This window comes from Halictus rubicundus, chromosome 12 (assembly GCF_050948215.1).
Source record: "Halictus rubicundus isolate RS-2024b chromosome 12, iyHalRubi1_principal, whole genome shotgun sequence".
NCBI lineage: Eukaryota > Metazoa > Arthropoda > Insecta > Hymenoptera > Halictidae > Halictus > Halictus rubicundus.
Window position 1 is genome coordinate 10,058,442 of NC_135160.1, and position 13,379 is coordinate 10,071,820.

The window sequence follows — 13,379 nt, forward strand, 5'->3', positions numbered from 1 at the left end:
TGATTTGTGCAATGATCAGTATGTGGACCGCTTTAGATTACACGTTGGAACAGGTATTCGGTTGACGGACGATTTTAAAAGTTCGGATAATCGAGGTTCGACTGTATCGTGAATTAAACAACGCTTCGAAGTAGATCGTGTTTGGAAAAGGATTTAATCGGAAAACTGTCAGAAATATATTGGCAACAGATTTGTAAAAATATAATTTAACAGTTTTGTCACTGGATTAAATATGCCAATCCTTTTCAGAGATACTGTACGTCCCAATAATGTTTCTGACACTCCGTGGGACAATATATGTCACACGTTCACATTATTTTGTACTCTATCTCGTATCGATCACCCAAGTTTCGTAACAATTTCTGGTTTTACCAGCGATCCAACACTGGACTTGAAACATGAAGGTTCTAAGAAACTCATGGGACCAGAAGGTCACCCGAAACTCTCTCCTGGAAAAGTATAATGTCGCTAGAGAAGTGTGCTAACAGAGCAGGGGAGATTTTTCGACGTTCCCCCTTATCCGAACGATCTAACGCCCGAGAAAGTCATCGAACCGGTGCGTGCGTCCAGGATTGCTTCGGGATTTCAGTTCTCGTATCTCACGGAATAAATCTCGATCGCATCGTCCACCATCGATTCCCCCGGAAACCACGTGACGCGTCCTCGAGCGCTATTCACCCCGCGAGTATCGAGAACGCAAGAACGTCCGCGGAGTAGGCGCGAAAGAACAACAAGTGGCCGTGTTCTAGATTCGTTCAGTGAACCCCAATTAGAGCCGCGCTTAATTATAGAATTACGGACGCGGCCGGTGGGTGCTCGGTGTCGATACGCGGAAGCCAGCAGCGGATCAGCCTGAATCAGTTGCTAGCGACAAGAGTTACCTTGAGCAGCGAAAGGCGTCCGAACGCGACAATATTGGAACCTTGACCCAAGCACTTCGAATCGCTGACGACTCGTTCGACATCGGCTTAATCGTTATATCGAGTCGTTGTTGACGGGCACGGTCGACCCTCCGAGAAAAACAACACGTGCCGCCAAGCCATTTTTCTACTGTAACAGAAAATTCTAATCCCTGTGCACACCGGCGACAAATCAACCCTTCAGGGACGATTGGCTCTCGGTTTCAGCGTTGCAAAGGTTACCGTGTTCATTAATCAAACGTTCCCATATTTTTCATAGCTATCTTCCAATCAGGAAACCTAACCAAGTGATAGTGGATGAAAGTGTGTCGTAGATAACGGTCTGGCCTCGTGTGCTAAATTTAATTTTCTCAGGGATGAATTCTTCCGAAACGAATCAGATTATTTCAATCTATTCGTGATTTGGGTACACTTTATGGAATTTACATTCTGCACGAAAAAAATGAAAATAATTGTTAGCACGTTGGAAAATGGTGATATCTATGTCTGTGACTGACTAAAATTAAATGTAAATACGTACGTAATACAATATTGATGAAATGTTCAGAATGTGTATAATTGACACAGATTTACAAAACGTATCTTTTAAAATTTCAATATAGGCTCACATAAAGAAGTTGTGAACAACAACTTTCAGAATTTCTAACTTCAACTTCTAACTTCTCAAAAAAAAAAAAAATTCAAATCGTATGGTTCGATATTAAAAAAGTAATCGTCCTTTGAAAGAGGCCGAATATTACTGTGTGTCGCTGTAGATGTATATATAAATGTATACACTGAATACTCGATATATGTCAACAACACGGGTCTTCCAGCGTCATATATCGTCCAGGACTGACGTTTACCGAGGTCTCTCGAGCTTCGTGACCCTCATGGGGTATACCTGGCAGTAGTGGGGATAATTCCGCGACGTTTATCATCCAAGCCTTGGCGACATATACAGAGAAATCACCGTAGTTCGTTTCTTAACACGTTGAACGCCACGTCAGCCATATGTGGCTGACGGAATTATTTGTGCAGGTTTCAAAATGAATTTCTACGTTGATATATTCATTGTGCTAAACTTAATTAGGATCTGTAACATGCAAGAAATTTGGAGGATTACTCAGTGTCGTACATTTAATTTTTTGCCATTTTTATTTCATTAAATAACTTACTTTGATTTTATGGAATTTTTCGGGTTTCTAGTTTGGCGTTCAAAGTGTTAATGTACTTACAATTTCTTAAACTGTGTTGGGAATCTCTTGATCAGCGAAGAAGAAAAACATTAATTTGGAGAGAACGTCATTGCGAACATTATCCCGTTCCACTGACTGAGAGCGTGTTTCACAGGGCGAAAGGTCACCGGATGTATATTCTGGTTGGAAGTGTATGCGAATGAATTCGCCGGGTTCCGGTTCCGAGCCGGAATACGCACCGTTTTCCGTCAATTGGTCGCAGCTTGTTCCACAATAGTGCCGCAAATGTCAAAGTTCGTCCGCTGCAACGGTTGATCAATATTGCTACCCGGCAGAACGGGAGAAGCGAGAGATGCGATCTCTACCCTCGGCGACGGCCACGAATGATCGTTTGACCTTCGACGAGAATCTTCCAGGTTTTCTCGGTCACGGAATGATTTCTCGCCACGCCCAGCATGCGTGGGCTGATCAAAGAGCTCCGTGAAAGGGTAAAGGGCGACCTGCAGAATGGAATTCCAGCGAGCAACCGACCCACGGCAGGAAATCAATTACGGGCCTTTAAATCCCAGTGCTTCCTATCGATCGCAGCCCCGCTTGGAAATATATAGCGCTCGGGATTTGCTTACGAGCATCTTAATGCACCGGGTGGATTCGAAATGCTGCGTCTGCCGTACTTCTCGAAATTATTCGGAATTCATGTTCATTTCATTGATCTCTTGCAGTATTTCTTTCTTCGTGGTTTCGCGTGGCCGGGTGGTGATTCTACGCGAAGAAACACGTCGAAAAGAAAGAATTACATTTTTTCGTTCGACCCATCGTTCTCGAGAAAATCGAGTTTCGAAAATTCGAAAATTCGACTGACGCGTCTGATCATGGCCGACCGAATCTACTTCCTGCAAATCTTCAAACTCGATTTTCACGAAGACCAAGCGTCAAACGAAAAAATGTTATTCCTTCTTTTCCACTTGTTTCTGCATGTACCATTACTTCAAAGACAGAGTTTGTATTTATCAGGTATAGAAACAAGTTTTTTCTGCTTTCTGTTCGAATGAAATCCCTCATTGAAATCCCTCGACCTAATATCAAAAATCAGTAGTAATATTCGACTAAGTAAACAGCATTGGAAATGTTTGCTAATATTTTATGTTATAAGAGGGTTTGCCTGAAGGTCCAAACCCATAAATAAATCTGAAATAAATGCCCAGACTTGAAATTTTGCGCCATCAATGGAGGTCTCCGAGAGTGTCCGTCGAGAACACCGCGGAACTTGACATTGAAAGGTGGTGGTGCGGTAATTTCGCTATCTGAGCAAGCGGGCTCTTCCGGCCGAGTAAACAGCCGGCTTGAAAGGTGCTTTGGCAGGTGTGGAAGGTATCGCAGGCGATTTTATCTCGGTGGTTCCAGGCTCTGAGTAGAGAACAGGGTCGGGGTAGGTGTGATCGTGGTGGTCCGTCGAAAGGGTCAACGTGTTCCAAACCTTGGTGTCGGTGACGCGTTCAAAGAAAGCCGCGCGACTCGCTCGCAAGCTATCTAGCTAGCAAGCAAGCGAGGGAACGGAACGGCCCCGATCTTGGCTGACAGGCAAGGACGAGGTCGCGAGCGCGGCCTAATCGCGCGCCGCGTGCTCTCGTAGCCGGCTCGTAGCTCTCGGCTCGGGACAGGGGTTGTGGCGTGCAGCTGCAGAGTGCAGGCGCACCCCCGGGCCGCTTGTTACGTGCACCCTCTCGCTCTCTCTCTCTCTCTCTCTCTCTCATTATCTCCCTTTCTCTCCGGTCGAGGCGGGAAGCGCGAGAAGGAAGAAGCGTCGTGTAGCGAGCAAGAACGAGAAGCGTGGCTGCCGTGGTAAGAAAGAGAAGAAACTGGGAGAAAGAGAGAGAGAGCGAAAGAGGTGGGAAAGAGTGGGTGGTTACCGGTACCGGGTCGCGAAACGGCCCGTAGAGAGGGTCGGGAGGGTAGCGAGGATTCGCTTCCGTGTCCCAGTAGCACTAATGACCACCATCCTCCCCTCTTCCCGTTCACCGTTCCCCACCAACTCGCCCTTGCACTCTCCCCACCCCGACGCTCAAGCCCACCACACGACTCCGTTGCCCCCTCCCGCTCCCTTCCGCGCCTCACATTGTACATCCAGGATGACTCGAGTTACGTCACAGAGCCTAGAGCGTGCAACCAACCCCTCGCCTCGCGCACCCTCTCGCTCTCTGTTATCACTAACTCTTCCCCTCGCGGGATTCTCACGTTGCCTCCCCTCTTCCCGTGTTGCCACCTCTTTCTCCCCTGCTCACTCACTCTCCCTCTCCCTCTCTCTCTCGCTCTCTTTTCCTCCCTCTCCGGGATCCGCGCGCGTACCCGCCGACTTCGTTTCCTCCGACCAACCCCTCCATAGCCGAGACCGTTCAGAATCCAGCAGCGGTGTATACACACGTTACGAGCCGTTCTATATATCTTTCTACTATACCGGCCAGCACTCGGTGAGACCGAGGGGAACCCGGCAGTCTCCGCTGGCACACCGAGCTGCGTGTTACCGTTCCTCGCTTGCTATCACGTTCTCTCGCCGTAATCAGCGTCGACGCGCGTCCGATCCGACAGACCGAGGCCGCGGCGGCACGTCGTCGCCGCCAACCACGCGCTCGCTAGCCACACACTACCTCAAAAGCGACTATAGCGCCCACGAACCGTGCATGCTCACTCTCGACATACAATCACACACACACATATATATATATATACGTACACTGACATACAGAGCCACTGTCAACCACACACGTGCGCACACACGATACACGGAAACCGTGCGTGCAAGAGGAGACAAAACGCATCCGCTGCGAGCATCGACGAAGCCGCCGTTTTCCCCGGAACCAAGGATAAAGGAAGCGACCCGCGGGTGTCCGCGAGCAGTGCTAGCTGATCGAGGCCGGCACGCGTAATCCCCGTTTCCCTCCGGCCGCAGCTGCCAAGAACACGTGCGTACAAGGTGTGTATACGCGCGCGTGTGCGCGAGAGCCCCATCCGCGTGTACGGTTGTTCTGCTCTGTTTCTGTGCTGGCGACTCCAACACCCGACTGACCAGGGTAGATACCAGGTAGGCTTCAGCCAGCCGCGCGAGTGTGTTCACCGAGCGTCCGCGTCCGCGACCTCGTGCTATACATACACCTATGATCATGTTGTTTCGGCATTCGGGAACGGGTGTGCCTCTTTAACACTTTCGCTGCTACTGACGCGCGGCCGGGACTACGGGAATTGCAGTGCAGTGCATCTACTTACTCTACCTGGTGTTGTCGGACCTTGAGGGTCGATGCCGAGGAACGATGAGGGAGCTTCAGTAGCTGCGAAAGCGTTAACACTGCACACTCGCCTCCCGGTGCTACCTTCAGTGGAGGATTCCACACCTTCGGAGGAACCGGGTCTGATTGATCGGCCGAGATCTAGTGAGTAGCTGCAGTGATGAACGACCGACGTTCGAAGGGGATTGTTGCCTAATCGCGGCTCCACGGCTATGGGCTCATAGAGGATCCTCCGTATGATGCTCGTTGCCCTGCATGGTGGTTGGTATTTTCCAGTGGCTGGTGCCCCATTCTTTGCATTCCGTCGGGGCTTTGCGTTTCGTCGATGACTCGCGATTTTTCAGTCCTCTCTCTCTCTCTCTCTCTCTCTCTCTCTCTCTCTCTCTCTAGTCCATCTTCTTTGTTATAGTTGTTTGGTAGACCGTGCTGATCACACTTTCTCTTCTGTTGCACTATGCTCGCCGTTTGTACGGACGCCCGAACAGGTGCACGAGGCTCCTTTATGAGCGCAGAGCTAATCAGGACACTTGTCGGATAGAGGCGGGCACACCGTTGACAAACACGCCGTGATAGCTGAAATACTTTCGATAACGGACGGCTGGTATGTGATAACGGCCGGGATGAAGTTCGGGGGAGTAGATAACAGCGCCCACCTGAGCGTCGGATCAATGTGGTCACGTGGAACGCGATACCCGAGGACCGAGTGTTCTTTTACCGTGCGGGGTGCAGTATCCGATTGCGATCGACCGGAAGTCAAATTGGTCGAGCTTGTTCCATTAGCTTCTTTTTCGTCTCGCAAAAATGTTTTGCAACCGTACCGATCGGCCGACACGTTTCTAACTTGGTTTCGATATGATTGAAAACAAGGAGAAAAATAGTACTCGATACAAACAGTTGACTCACAATACGAAACTGTCCACATGTGCCAACATTCGAAAATCTTGTGCTCCTCGGACAACTAACCTACGTTACGATTAGTTTGTTTTTGTAGGCTCCGCGAACATTTCGCAATCGTCGTACTGTTGGATACAATTCGGTGAAATTTCGGTAACTTTAAAATAGTTCAAAGTGAGGAAGCAGTTAACAATATTGTCTCCGTCTGTCACCGACAGATTAACCTTAGCGTTTCAACGCGAAATGATGCACCGTTGCCAACTATGCTGCGAATCCTCGGATAAATCACCAACGTTTAGCTTCTTTTTATATGCCCGACAATCTCGCATGTACTTCCGAACACAATTGAGTATCTGTAACTGGATCTCGCAGGAAAAACAATATTAATACGGTACCAAACGATGAACCCAGTGTCCCACTACGAAATGATCATCGCTTGCCAACGTTCGCGGACTTTATGCTCCGAATCATCGAACATCGGTCCAACGATTACATACTTCTCCATTGTTCAATTCGTTTCTCTCCCGCATCGTTAACGAAGCTTCAGTAAAGAACGTTTATAGGCGCCCTCCCTCCCCCCAGTCTTTTATGTTCAAACAGTTTATTACTCGGTTCAAAGAAACACGCTATATCGGAGAATTTATGACGTGGGATGATTGACGACTTCACGGTAACTAGGCGGCTGAATTTTCCAGCTCGGGGCTGTCGAAAAAACAAAATTTTTCCGTCCGCCTCTGGCGCAGCGTACGCATCTCACCCTCTCGCATTAACCGCGTCGTAAATATTGACTTACGGCCGAGTAGGCGTGAAGATCGGATCGTCATCGGTGCTTTACGAGTGTCTCCGTTGACAGTTGTAATTTGTATCGCGCGCCGTGCACATTGTTCGCGAGCGGACCGTTCTTCGGCAGGCTGCGTCACCGTTGTGCCATTAAATCAGTGCGCGCCCCACAACGTTATCGAGAAAGAGGTACGCACAATGTGCATCGTGCGATATTTTTGACACGCGTCGCGTATCAATATTCCGTTGGACACTGTACAGTCAGTTCGGGAGTTGTTCGAGACCATTTTCAAATGTTTATTTCGCGTCGCAGCATAGAACAAATACAAATTGCCTCTGCGCAACTTCGTTAATTGCGAGCCAACTCGCTGATATTTACGTAATCCGGATAACTCGTGATTCGAGACATCCGAGCGATCCGTACTCGAACTGCAGTTACATTTCGATGGTCGTGTAATCGGATTACACTCGACCCGGTTATTTCGCGCGATGCGAACGGTGGCGGGCCGATCTAAAATCGCGGATCCCGTGCCAAATATCAACGTCGAGGTGCGCCGCCACCGCGCGCCGCCGCCGGCGCTGGAATCGCGGTTTTGGCGACGAGAAATTTGGCACTCGGCTTAGCAAAAGGTTTCGACCGGGTCGTGTTCGACGACAGGTGTTGCAACTGGCCCAGATTCCGGTCCGTTTACCAATAGACCCGTCTCTCTTTCTCTCCCTCTCTCTCTCTCTATTCGCCGCTTAAATATATCGCGGCAGCTGCGCCCGCCGATTTCGCAAACGTGCGAACCGCGGAATCCCCAGGCGCGCGCGGATCGATATCGCGAGCACCGATCGGCTCTGTCGATAGCCGAAACCAAAGGCCCCCCGTTGCGAAACGGCGCCGAGAGGAAAGCTGATCTTTGTTTACAAGCCCGTTCGACCCACAATGCAATCTCTCGGCCCGATCCGACCCGCCAATTACGCTTGCAAAACGCTCGGTCTCGCGAGACCGTTTCCACGCTTCCGAAGACGATTCCATCGCGGGACCGTCTGCTCGGAACATCGCTGCGTCGACCGATCAATTTCTCCGCCGACAATCTGCATTACTCTTATTCTTAGAACTGCATCGCCCGAGTGCTTGCAAGGCATCCGCGAAATCGACGTCTTCCTCCTAGAAAATTGAGGGGCTATTTTCCTTTTTCAAAATAGGCGATTTTTCTTCTTCTGCAGTTTCCTCGCTCTTCGCAGAGTTCCAGGCGAATTCCCCTTTCTCCGTAACTTTCCTACGAATTTTTATTTTGATCGCGGGAAGATTTGAAGTGTTAGGGGGACCAATAAGTAATCAATTATTTTGAAATCTAAAACAAACTAAAGTAAAGTAGTAAAGTAGAGTACTAAAGTAGTAAAGTAGTAAATTCAACTTTTATCTCTTAATTTATTATATATTCTCCATCATTATCAAGGACAGTTTGCCATCTTTCCTGCAAATTTTCAATCCCCCTCTAATAGAAATCCACGGTTCGTCAAGCAAAATATGACTCAAGGTGCCTCCTTGCTCCAGAGATCTGAAAAGTTGATAGTCAGAGGGAGCAATATCCGGTGAGTACGGGGGTGCGGTAAAACTTCCCATTGCAATTCTTTGATTTTTTCCTGAGTGAGTTTCGCTATATAGGGCCGGGCATTGTCAAGGCTTCTCAATAATTCTTGTATACTTAATTTTGGATCAGCTTCCACTAGAGATTTTAGGGTGTCATTATCAAATTCAACTGGTCGTCCACTTCGAGGCCTGTCAGAGAGATCATAATCACCAGCAGCAAACCTTCTGAACCAACGTTGACATTTGTTGACCTTCAATACATCTCCATAAACATCGCAAATTTTCTTTGTTGTTACCGTTGCATTAAATCCCTCATGAAAATGAAAAGGTATGCAAAGACAAATATGATCCTCGGAAGGTACGGACGCCGCCATCTTATTACAGGGTTGTAAAAAAATTATACCTTTTAGAATATTTTGAACACAGGCTGCTTTACCGAAAACTGTTAAAGAATACGTGTTTCCTCTTCAACGATCGGTACAGAATTAAAGGCAAAACAAATTCTTTGCAAATAATTGATTACTTATGGGTACCCCCAATATTAATTTTATATTGAATTAGAGGCTCTAACGAGTAGCTCAGAATTTTTGGAGGCGGCAGAGGACATCTCGCAAACGGAGTTACGAATGATGCTCGCAAGCGTGTCTCTGTGTTTCGCGACGGTAATGAACACGTTGAAACGGCGTGTTACCATTGCAGCGGGACACGGTTGTGCAATACTAGATGCACACCGATACATTATCACGATTATTGCGTTGTTGGTAATTTTGTCGGGCGGCAGAAGCGATCGCCGCGTCCCACGTCGTCTAATAACGCCCGCGGTTTCAATCGCCATAATTACAAGACAATCAACTAGAAAGTTGTTATTTACCGAGCCCTTCTGGGTCGGTAATTCGCCTGGCATTTCGTGCACGTTTACTTTGTTTATCTTTTTACGGCGTGACATTGCGCCGTTAATTGCCGTCGCAATTATCGTCTGCGCGCGTCACGTCATTACCGTCTGTGCTCGCGGTATCGTCCAATTTGGATTTTCCTTTAAGGTTCGAGCGTTATTTGGGTCATTGGGTTATCCCTCGTTGGAAACAATGGGACACGGAACGCGTCATCCGGCAACCTCCAGCAAAAAAGAAAGCATTATTTACTAAACAATTAGGTGAACTTGTTAAGAGGCTGCGCTCTGAATCGTCCTTGAATGTAGCAAGTAACACGCTGACAAACAAGTTTCTCTACCAAATTTGGAAATTAATTTTTACCACAATCCATGAAGTAAATTTCATCGAATCAAATTTTATTGAAATCTACTTTGGTTTTTCTATTCTTGCATTATCAAATAAGTTGATCTGTGTCGCTTTTACGAGGTATGGCAGTGAACGTGTTATGGGATTTTCAAAATACAAGTGAGTTCTCGATATATGTCAACAACACGGGTCTTGTCAGTGTCTTGTATCGTCCAGGAGACATACCCGACCGGTGTTATGTTTGCACTTCTCAGCGTCCGAGATCTCTCGAGCTTCGTGGTGGGGATAATTCCGCGACGTTTATCATCCAGGCCTTGGCGACATGTATAGAGAAATCACTGTGATTTTATACAGTTCTAGAAAAGAGCAGAAAGTACAGATTAATATGATTTAGAAATAATTTAGAGCGCGGACAAATCTTCTATTTTCGCACCTTGAATTTCGAGTTTGGTCCAGCTAGAAACACAATGTTCCTGTGGAGAATTCCACGTGCAAGGAGTCGTGTGGAACAACAACGTTAGGGGAACGCAGCGTGTCGGCCGCTTCCTCAATTACGTGACTGTTCTTTCCGCGATCGCGGGAGGATCGAATTACGCAACCGCGAGTATGGCTCCGCCGTCATCGTCATTGCAGACAAACGGCAAAAGTTGTAGCGAGCACGCGGACGCGACTAACACGTTCGCCGGCTTCAAAATTTGCATGCGTTTCTGGAACGTTTTTCCCTTATACCTGGGATAATAACGACCATTAACGGCGTTAATTATCGGCGTTATCGCGAAATTTATCTCTTCAAGGTTGCCCGCGCCGGTGTCCATTACCGGGATATTACCGCAGCCAGCGTGCACGACGCGTTACCATACCGATTTTCCTCGTTACGTGCATCCCGGCTGCAGTTGTCGTTCCCAGTAGCTGCAGTTTCGGCCAGCATCTCATATCGATCCTCTTCGGGACGCGAAATTACAGAAAAATTGATTAACCAAACGGGTCACACCCATTTGACCCGTTTTGGAATCTTGTCTTTCATGATTCCTAAAATTGCGAAGGAAGGTTTTGTGGTGAAATTGTTATATCAACTTGTTTGTTCGTGCTTCTAGTATTAAGGAATTTATTCCAAATGAATATACGCGGCCATAGTTCCTGCTTGACCTTATTTCACGCAAAAGTGAAGAAAATAGACATGGATAGTAATAAATATCAACCCGTCGAGTAAATTGTTCTTCTAAGATATCATTGAGCTTCATTATCGGAGAAATATTTACTGCTTACGTATGCTTATCGGTGTCCTTGAAGATGGAAGTGCAGCGTTAACATTTATTTTTCCAATTAGCTAATGTAACGTTTTATATACCAATGGCATGAAAACTAGCTATCTATTTTGATCGTTCTTGCATTATTGTAAAAATAACAGATGAATTCATCGAGAATGAATAATAGCAATTATTCTCGCATTTCCTCCAGCAATTAAAAAGCTTGCTAATTCTTCAACTTGTAATTATTTTTATATTCATTATAGATACACATCTAACGCATACATGAAACGTTAAACACTCTGAAACAAGACGATACTATATTTCACGTTGTTTACTGTAAATAAAATTTATTAAATTCGTGATGTGATATTGAGCCGAGAGATTAAGCGTAAGACAAATGTCAATTAAGTGTCCCGGCCAAGCTCTTAACGAAACGATTCAACGGATCTTGAGAAACATTCCCCTCGTTATAGATACCGATCTGGATGTTCAAATCCATTTGGAATCATCCGAATGATCAAAATTCTCCATTGAAAATCATACAATGCGATGAAAGTGTTAATTAGACGTCTGTATTGCTTCCTGACGCAGTCGGATGCCTCCAGTAGTTTATAAAACCGCGAGGAGAACATTTACACGCTTCTTAATTGGATGTTCATGCTAATCCATTGCTCAGAGGATCAGATAATCCTTCCTGTTAATTGAAATCTAGAAAAATGGTGTATGACGTAATTTATTAGTCCAACATACCATTAAATTTTTAGACAACCAATCCGATCAGCTATACTGTTCGAACGTCTCTCACCTGTTCCGAGAATCTCTAATCCTCGATGAAGCTGATCGTTTCGATCCTCCAAAGTATGAAGAATATTAGATCTTAATTCGATGATCTAAGTGCTCGCTTAGAGGATTCGGATAATCTTTCCTGTCATAATCGAGTCCTAGAAAAATGATATTTGACAAGGAATCTGGTCAACTGCGAACGTTTCTTGTTCCAAAAATCTCTAAAAAAAATCCATAATATCATGCTCTGGGTACTCGCATAATCCTTCCAGATGGAATCGAAACCTAGAAAAATGAAATCCAACAGAACTGAACAAACGGACGTTTCCACGGCAGCGAGCGATTTTAAAATTGAGAACGAATGTTCTTCGACAAGTTTTCGGTTTTCGCGAAGCTCCGAAAATGGCGAATCGAACCGCGGCACTCGATTTTCCCGAAACTCTCGGCCGAAGGATCGTTCCTTTGTTCCCACCAAACATCCGTCCATTAATTTCTTAATGAGGTTCGGGCGAAACGTAATAACCTTGGATTAGCATATGTAACGAGCAGAATTTATTCATCCGTTCCCGGTTAAATACGCGGCGCGTGTTTGTCGAGAGCGAGGCGAGCGGAACCGTTACCCGTTGCTCCTCGTAAATTGGTTTCTTTGGCTGGCCGGTCTATTGATATTTCTCTTTCTGCGGAGTTTCTTGTTTCGCTGAAAACCCTGGGAATCACTTTCCACGCTCGAACGAGTATCGGAACGGAGATCGCGCGAGCGTGCGAGCACGCCCGGAACGTTTGCATTATTTAAACGCGTTTTAAATGTCGGTCGAGGAGGTAATTAAGCGACGTTTGCCCGGGCAATTATAGGGAACGAGCTGTTTTCGATGCATCGCGTCGGGAGAGCCGCGCGGACGCGTTAAGAATTCACCGGTGCAAAAACACGGGTCCGGCCCGTAATTGCGTCAAGTGGAAATGGAACACCCTATGGCGAACATTTCGAGGGAACCGGCCGCGCGAGCGTTAAACAGATACCGGCCGGACGTAATTACTAAATGAAGTCGACAAATTTGTTGCGCTTTTCATCGCGCCCGTGTATTAATTAAACCGGGTTCGACGGCATGCTCGTCGACAACGTCGCTTCACGGTGTGAAGCGCTTTCAAGATACGATCGATTTCAGTATTGTAATTCGAGCTTCGACGAGCAAGGCGATTCACAATTAGGAGAACGACGGCGTGCACTGGTCGCCTAACTCGCAAATTAATTCGTTATTATTCGATTTTGCCCACTCGAGGGGAATGGTTGGGTCACATCGGAAGAATTCAAAGGCGAATTTACACTGCACCATTTTGGATGTATTTCGCAGACGAATTGTGTATTGTGAATGTGAAAGATGAAAACCGACGTTTATATTTCCTCTATAGATTTACACTTAAAAAAGGTTTGGTATTTTACCGAGAAACTTTTTAACTGAACGATGGAAAATGAACATC

General features: G+C 46.6%; 1 protein-coding gene and 1 long non-coding RNA gene across 7 annotated transcripts in view; one reads left to right on the forward strand and one right to left on the reverse strand.

Annotated features, from left to right (window-relative positions):
- Positions 1–4,574: 4,574 nt before the first annotated feature.
- Positions 4,575–13,379, forward strand: part of LOC143359908 (uncharacterized) — a 146,698-nt gene continuing 137,893 nt past the window's right edge. For 2 of the 6 annotated variants that reach the window (XM_076798270.1, XM_076798269.1), the window contains exon 1: positions 4,575–5,069. The gene's annotated coding sequence lies outside the window, so the exon portion shown is untranslated. Of the gene's footprint in view, positions 5,070–5,170; positions 5,524–5,593; positions 5,641–13,379 lie in introns of those variants that run through there. The other 4 variants (XM_076798276.1, XM_076798273.1, XM_076798277.1 and 1 more) reach the window with 3 other exon arrangements.
- LOC143359485 (uncharacterized) lies at positions 9,060–11,886 on the reverse strand. The gene is made up of 3 exons (XR_013083122.1): positions 11,137–11,886; positions 10,304–10,899; positions 9,060–10,226 (listed from the first exon to the last, which is right to left on the reverse strand). It is a non-coding gene; the product is annotated as an uncharacterized LOC143359485 (long non-coding RNA).